Source organism: Lissotriton helveticus (genome assembly GCF_964261635.1).
Source record: "Lissotriton helveticus chromosome 1_1 unlocalized genomic scaffold, aLisHel1.1 SUPER_1_unloc_87, whole genome shotgun sequence".
Classification (NCBI taxonomy): Eukaryota; Metazoa; Chordata; class Amphibia; order Caudata; family Salamandridae; genus Lissotriton; species Lissotriton helveticus.
In genome coordinates this window covers 930233-939090 of record NW_027611733.1, presented here as the reverse complement: position 1 = coordinate 939090, position 8858 = coordinate 930233, and positions in this window count along the sequence as shown.

Genomic DNA, 8858 nt, shown 5'->3' with positions numbered 1-8858 from the left:
ATACTTTGATTGCATGAAACTGCTGTGGCTTGACGATGTGAGGTGACAGTACTTGGACTCACCCTTCATTGAAGAGGACGTCCTGCAAGTCAACCGCATTCTCCAGTATGACAAACGCCCTGGTCTAGACGGCCAACCTGCCTCTTTTCATAAAGAATAGGCCACCCTGCTAGTCCTCCATATGGTAGTTATGTACCAAGGATCGTTAGAGGCCCAAATGCTGCCACCCTTCTTGAGAGAAACAATGATCATTTCCATACCGAAACCCAGGAAATCACCACATTTATGTGACTCTTATCACCCCGTGTCAGTGATTAACAGTGATAACAAAATCCTAGCTAAACTGATTTCCAATAGAAAATGGCCCATTTTTCCAGACATAATTCTCCCCGACCAATCAGACTTTGTCCCAGACAATTCGACAGCACATAATCTCAGAACACAGTTCACACTCAAGCAAAGTGTGGAGCCCACATTAGCGGCGGGCACCACCCTCCTAGGTGCCACAAAGGTGTTTGATTCCCTGGAATGACCTTTCCTGTTTGGTCTCCTCGGGCGATTAGGATTTTGCCCCCAGTTCATCCGCCTCATTACTTTGATATATCAGTCCCCGATTGCACCATTACACCTTAACGGAATGACATCAGCCCCATTCCAAGAGGTACCCGACAGTGATGTCCTCTTTCTCCCATTCTGTTCGCCATGGTAATAGAACCACTAGCAGCCCAACTACGACAACACCACGTGCACAGAGGGCTTAACTTCAGACTCCGCAGAGTGATGGTCTCAGAGTATACAGATGACATAGCCCTTTATGTTCTAGAACCCCATATTAACCTTGAAGCGGTTATCTGGGAGGTCATACACATCGGGGAACTGTCGGGCTTCAAAATGAACTGGACTAAGTCACGGAAAACACCCCACAAATTGAATTAGGAATACTCACTAACATGGGTGACGGAACCAGTCAAATATCTGAGGGTATGGCTTAGCCACGACAGCGGAGACCTCTGGACAGAAAATTACGGTAGGGTCATCTGGCTAGAGGACAGACTCCCAATATGAAACCATCTACCGCTCTCCCTCTTGGGACTGTTGGCAATACCCAAGATGGTGGTTCTGTCAAAATTCCTGTATCAATTTGGCAACCTGACCTTATCCTCCAAATTCCCAAAGCGCCTAAGATCACTATTAATAACACTTGCGTGGTCTGGGAAACAGCCCATGATAGCATGAGAAGTCCTCACCCTGCCCCTCCGGCAGGGTGGATTAGACGCCCCAGATATGACATTATATGTTTTGTCACCCTTAAAATGCTAAGGAAAACTTTGGACATCCTTCCCGCCTCGGCAAGGAAAACTGTAGTCCACACTCTGATGACCTCGCAGCTGAACTATGAGAATGTCCTATATTTGGGAGCATCAAAAGAAAGCCTGCAACGGTTGCATCGGATTCAGAATTCAGTGGTACGCCTAGTTCTCAATCTACCTAGACGGGCTGCAGCGACGAAAGCCCCGGACTCCCTTCACTGGATGCCAATCAGTAAAAGAATTCTCTTTAAAGCTTTATGTTTCTGTCACCAGAGTCTACAGGAAAAAGGTCTTAGCTACCTGTATGATCTCCTGACCCCCTACAAACCTACTCAGAAGTTGAGATCGACAGGAGCACATCTGCTCAAAGTAACGAAAATCAAAAGGGCAAGAATGCGTGCATGCTCATTTGGCTATCTGGCAGCAAAAAATGGGAACACTCTGCCTGGAAGATCTGCACAGGTCATCTAAGGCCAGTGTCAGGTTCTCGCAGGATCTCAGGGTTACCAGGGACCTGGCCATTAAAAGGGGAGTTAGACAGGGTTGTATAATGGCCCCATTCTTATTCAACTTATATATAAATGATTTGGACAAAGTCTTCAGTAACCTTGAGGTAGATTTGCCATATGTAGGGTGTTGTGGACTTCCTGTTCTACTGTATGCGGGCGATGCTGTCCTCATAGCGAGGATGACATTAGGCCTCCAAACTTTATTGGAGGCTTTTTCTAGCTTTATGTCCGACTGGGATCTGGCTATCAACCACTCGAAATCGTACGTTATGCAAGTGGGACTACGCCCAAAAAAAAGCCTTCAATTTAGGGTTGGCTCTTCCCCCATCGCCTGTACAAATGTTTTCTCATACCTAGGGGTTCTCCTGGGTGATAAGTTACAATGGGAGCCTCAAATCATTAAGAACAGGGGGGCTCTGATCAGGGCTAATGCAGCAATTTAATGTTTTCACAAAGATAGGGAGGAAACCAATAGGTGCCTTGTTAAAGGTATATCAGGCAAAAAGCCTGGCTATAGCCAGTTACGGGAGTGAAATCTGGGGTCACACTATGGTGAGCCCCTTACAGGTGGCAGAGAACACATTTTTAAAGCGCCTGATGTGCGCCCCTCAAAGCCTTTCTAATTTGTCGGCCCGCGAAGAATTTGGGGTTCCGTTTTTGTGGGGTACTCTAGCCTCGCGCCCTATTGTATTTTGGTTTAAATGCTGGCTGAATCCTGAGCTAAATCTCACTCACATTATATTGAGGGAGTCTTGGGATGCCTGGAAGAGATAGGACGTGTAGAGCTATTTCATAAGCCTGAAACAATCACCAAGAGGGATGTGGAGTCAGTAAAGTTAGCCTATTTGTACTGGATAGGGACGAGCAGGAACTCAAAACAGTAAATGTCCGCAGGTTTATAATGCTCAAAACAACCGCAATTACGGAGCCCGACCTCCTGGGGGCCCTGTCCACTCACGAGAAGTTTCTTCTAACCAGGTTCAGGATAAATTTGTTTCATTTTTTGCTGGCTAGACCCAAGGGCTGTCACAGAGGTCAAGTGGTAGCGTCCTGTGACTGCGACGGCTTGCCTCCACAGGATTTGCTGCACTTTATGTTCTTCCGCAAATTTGACTCTGTTCCATGGAAACATTTCCTGGTACCTCTCTTGACAAGTTCGCCCAGCCCTCTTGTACCTACAACTGTTGAATGATGACTGTCTGTTCTTTGTTGTGGGGTTTCTAAAATCTACAATGAAATCAAGGGCTTGTATGGATGCATAATGTGTGGGCCGTTGGTCCACGGGCATTTCACAGTATGTTACCCTAGCTTTCTTTAAGGTGTAAAAGGAAAGCAGGCCCATTTTTAACTTTTATGATGTTTTATGGGGCGTCTGCTCTTTATGATTAGTAGCTTTGTATATTTTGATATTTTTGGCATCTCGCACTTTATATCGAGTAGTATTTTGGAGTGGGCTCGTTTTTTATGCTGTTTTTTAATATGTCTGAATCTTTCTATGTATTGTAAAATTTTAACTTTCATGGCTGCCTTTGTGTAACCGAATAAAGTTTATTTGGATTGGAACACTCTGCTACCTTTGCTGCGTGCATAAAAATCTGAGAACATCTTCCACAGATGCCTAAAAACCTGGGGCCTTATTTATGAAGGACTTGCGCCGCCGGTGCGTCACTTTTAACATGGGAAAAAGTAACGCACCGGTGGCGCAAGGCTCTCATAAAAGAGGCCCCTGGCTTTACCAGTTATAAGAATAATGAACTTAGAGCGAGTATCACTCTAACCGGACGCACAGCTGATTCACGATGACGCTCTCCAATATACCACAAAAGAGTTCAAGAGTGTGTTTATCGTTGATATTCCATAATTTCATTCGATTACAAAATCCTTCTCCTGCCACAAGGGAGACGATTGTTTATGCAAGGAAAGTTTCTGATGCGTCAGATATGCCATTCCGAGCCTTTTTCTGAGGCACGAAGTTTGCATGAAACATCCTCAGTAGTAGTAAATCATGTTCCCAATGCATTTCGAGCTTTGTTTAGCTCTTCGTCAGGGGACTACTGTAAATATTAAAAACAACAACATTTAGACTGTGTGATCTATCCTTAAAGACATCACAAGTCGTGCTTTTGGCTGCATTTCTTCTCTTAAAGGAGCACGGCTGCGGGCTCATTGTGGGCCATTGTGAAAATATTGATGTTAAGTGCAGCGCATTACGGCGCTACAATTAACAAATATTTTCACAATGGCCCACCAACAGCCCTCAGCCGCACTTCATGAAGGAGAAAATACAGCAAGTGCAGGAGCCACCATTAACATTTTTCGCACCGGCACAAATTATCTCCTGGGACGTGCTGTGGGTGCGCGCTCCACTTGAAGCACTGCGCGCTCGGAGGAACAGTCACTGCTTATAACCATTTCTATAGTGCAGGGACACACCAGTCGGTGTAGCCAGGCACTTTACAAATTACTTTATTATTATTATATGCACTATGTGCACAGGCTCTATCTGCCCACTACTGGACATATCCCATCAAATTTCAACCGCACGTGGCGGTGGAGGGAGACCTGGTACATCGCACGCCCCTATCCACGGCACTATATCATCCACCCTTACAGAAGGACAGATGTTACCACGACTGACTGTGTGCGATGGGTATGGGACGGCCTAAGACGTCATTGCATTGCTCCCATTTTCTTACGCTCCTTCCATTCTGATAATCAATAACCCACTGATACCGGCACTGGTGGACTCCAACACTAAAAACAAGCATTTGCAATGCAATAGGTCTTGCATTTGCGAGAGTTTAAGCTACTGGCATTATAAACGACAATGCCTTTAATTTATGTTTTAAAAACCAACACATAAATAAAAAGTATTGTCATTTACAATGCCTATGGCTCAAACTCTTGCAAACGATTGACCTATTGCATGGTAAATGCTTGTCTCCCTAGGCGGCCGTGCTTCTTGTGAAGATTACTATTTTGTCTCGGCTGTGAGTTATTGCCATCCCTCCTTCTTTTTTTAGGTCGAGCCTAGGCAGCGCAGCTGCCAGGTGATCTGCTGTGTTTACTTTGTGGGATCTGACACATCCCACTGGTTCGGATTGGTTTATGTCTGTGTCATTCCAAAATCATAGCCTACAATTGGTTAATGGTTGGCACATGCCCATCCTTTTCTTGCAAGTTCAATCAATCAATCAATCAGTAATTAGTTAAGCGCACTACATACTCGCGAGGGTCTCAACGCGCTGGGAGGGCCACTACTGATCAAACAGGCAGTGCCCTCCCGAAGGTCAGCAGGTCTTGGGTCTGACATAGGCTCAGTGGGAGGGTGTTCCATGTCTTGGCGGCGAGGTGGCAGAAGGATCTTCTGCCGGTGGTTGTTCTTCAGACACGGGGACGGTGGTGAGTGAGAGGTCGGCAGAGCGTAGCTGGCGGTTGGGGGTGTAGAAGGAAAGTCGTCTGTTGAGGTAGGCTGGACCGGTTTTGTGGAGTGCCCTGTGTGCGTGGATGAGGAGCTTGAAGGATATCCTCCTGTTGACGGGGAGCCAGTGCAGGTCTCTCAGGTGGGGGGTAATGTGGCCGTGGCGTGGTACGTCAAGGATCAGTCGTGCCAAGGCGTTTTGGATGCGTTGTAGTCATTTGATGAACTTGGTGGGGGCTCCTGCGTAGAGGGTGTGTCCATAGCCGAATCTGCTGCTGACGAGAGCCTGGGTGATTGTCTTTCTTGTATCTGTCTGGATCCATCTGGAGATCTTGTGGTGCTTGCAGAGGGTGTTGAAGCAGGAGGTGGAGACGGCGTTGACTTGCTTGATCATTGAGAGCATTGAGTCGAGGATGATTCACAAGTTGCGTGCGTTGTTGGTGGGTGTCGGGGCTGCCCCCAGTGCCGTCGGCCACCAGGAGTCATCCCAGGCTGAAGGGTTGAAGCTGAGGATGAGGACCTCCGTTTTGTCTGAGTTCAGCATCAGACGGCTGATCTTCATCCAGTCGGGGACGGCCTTCATTCCTTCGTGGAAGTTGGCATTGGTGGTGATGGGGTCCTTGGTGAGGGAGAGGATCAGCTGAGTGTCGTTGGTGTAGGAGATCATGTTGAGGTCATGCTGTCGGATGACGTCTGCGAGCTGGGCCATGTTAATGTTGAACAGTGTTGGGCTGAGGGAGGATCCCTGGGGTATGCCGCAGATAATCCCAGAGGCTGCGGATCACAATGGGGAAGGCAGACGCTCTGGGTTCTGCTGGAGAGGAAGGAGGTGGTCTGTTCCAGAGCCTTGTCTTGGATCCTGTGGCGTGGAGGCCTGCGGTGGCAGACGGTGTCGAAGGCAGGGTAGAGGTCTAGGAGGATGAGTGCTGCGGTCTCGCCGTTGTCCAGCAGGGTCCTGATGTCATCGGTGGCAGCGATGAGGGTGGTCTCGGTGCTGTGGTTGCTGCGGAACCCTGACTGGGAAGGGTCCAGGATTCTGTTTTCTTCGAGGTATCGAGTTTGCTGTCTGTTGATGATCTTCTCGATAACCTTGGCCGGGAATGGGAGCAGAGAGATTTGCCGGAAGTTCTTGAGGTCTCTTGGGTCTGCCTTGGGTTTTTTGAGTAGGGCGTTGATCTCGGCATGTTTCCAGCTCTCTGGGAAGGTCACGGTCTTGAGGGAGAGGTTGATGACATTGCGGAGGTGGGGTGTGATGGAGCTGCATGCTTTGTTGAAGACGTGGTGCGGGAGTGAGTCTAACGGAGAGCCGAGTGGATTGTGCTCATGGTCTTGATGGTGTCATCAGTGCTCACGCTGGCCCAGACTAGCATGGGGTCATGGTCGATGATGTGCTGAGTCTGTTGTGCTGCTGTCTGTTGGGGCTGTCTGGGTGTTGAAGCTGTCCTGGATGTCTACTATCTTGCAGTGGAGGAAAGTGGCGAGGGAGTCGCACATGGCTTGCAACGGTGGTATGTCGTTGGTGTTGGAGCTGGGGTTAAAGAGTTCCTTCACAATGTTGAAGAGCTCTTTGCTATCGTTTGTAGTGTTGTCGAGTCAGTCTTTGAAAGTGGTCCACTTGGCAGCCCTGACGAGATGGTGGTTTATTTATTTATTTATTTATTTAATTTGTATAGCGCTACAGCTACCCACCAAGGGGTTTCCCGGCGCTAGTAGTTCAGAAATGCGTATTTTGCCAGTCAATATCAGATGTTAAAAAGCCACGTTTTTAATGCTTTCCTAAACTTCACATGGCTGACTTCCGAACGTAAGGAATGAGGCATCTTGTTCCAGAGGGATGGGCCTAAGAAGGCAAAGGATCTTCCCCCCATCCGTGATAATTTGATTTTGGGAATAATGAAATTGTTAGCGGTTGCTGATCTAAGGACTCTCGAAGGTAAGTAAGGATGCACAAGGTTCCGGAGATATTTAGGAGCAGTTCCAGTTGAAATTTTGTGCATAAAGCATAAGGATTTGAACCTAATCCTATTTTCAATTTTCAACCAATGGAGGTCACGGATGTATTTAGTAGTGGGGCAGGACATAGGGATTTTGAAAAGAAGTCTCGCCGCTGCATTTTGTACTAATTGCAGCCTTCTGATTGTAGCTTTCTTTGCCCCTAGGTACAGCACATTACTGTAATCTAGCCTTGAAGTAATCAAGGCATTGATGACAGTTTTTTTGGTGCCATCAGGGAGCATCCAGCAGATCTTCTTTAGCCATTTTAAGACTGCAAAACATGTAGCAGAAGTCTTAACGGCTTGCTGGTGCATATCTAAAGATTCGTCAATGATGACTCCCAAGTTACGTGCCTGTGAAACAGGTATAGGAAGAGGGCCCATTTCAGATGGCCAGTGTTGTGGTCCCCAGGCCTCTCTATTTTTTCCAAGAATAATTAGCTCCGTTTTCTCGCCGTTAAGCTTTAGAAAATTATCCTGCATCCATCCAGCGATCTTACCTAACCCTAATTTTAGCATGGAAGGATGGTTACTTTCGGCTGAAGAAAGAGAGAAAAGGAGCTGTGAGTCGTCAGCATATGAAAACTTATTCAAACCTGTCTCCTCAACTAATCTCGCAAGAGGACTCATATACAAATTAAAAAGCAGTGGACTTAAAATTGAGCCCTGTGGTACTCCATGTTTAAGAAGTAAAGTCTCAGAGCAGGCAGACTGAGAAAAAACTTGAAACGTACGATTGCTTAACAGTGACTCAATCCAATTTATGGCTGCGCCATGAATACCTATGGAGGAGAGTGTTCGTAACAGCACCACATGTGAAACAGTGTCGAACGCGGCACTCAGGTCTAATAATATGAGTGCCACAGTTTCTCCTCTATCTATCATGGTGCGGATGTTTTCTGTCACTCCAAGTAACGTCGTTTCCGTAGAAAAACCTACACGGAATCCAGATTGTTGTAAAGGAAGGAGATCGTGTGTTTTTATGAATTCCGACAGCACCTGATGCACGTGCTTTTCCAAGATTTTTGAAAAGATAGGCAGAAGAGATATTGGTCTAAAGTTGGAGGGCATATTTGGATCTGCTCCAGCCTTCTTCAACAATGGGTGGACCATAGCATGCTTCCATTCTGCTGGAACGTATGCTTCCTGAAGAGAGGCATTAAGTAGATCTGTAATGGACGTCAATACATTTCTATTCAATTGTTTTAGGACAGAGCAGGGTAAGGGGATACTGCAGATGCGCAACAAGGGGAGGGTCACCTGGTTTACAGGTAGGCCAAGATTAATACAGCCTTTGCTGTCTATTATTCTAACGTCTATGGGTGCTCTGATGTGGCCCCCTCTGTCAGCAAGTACGAACCAAATGTCACCGGCAGTGGCTGCATCCTTAGGAGGTGAAATCACAAACCAGGAAGTGATGGGAGCGATTAAAGCCCTGGGCAAGGTATCAGGCTCTAATGGCTTACCCATGGGATTTTGTGCATTGTATGTAGACACGCTTACCCCAATCTTGACTACATTGTATAATGCAGCAAGAGCAGCGGGGGTCTCCCGCCAACGATGGGAGAGTCCCTCTTTGTTCCCCTCCACAAAAAGGGTAGGGTGATAAGGTACCATCCTGTAG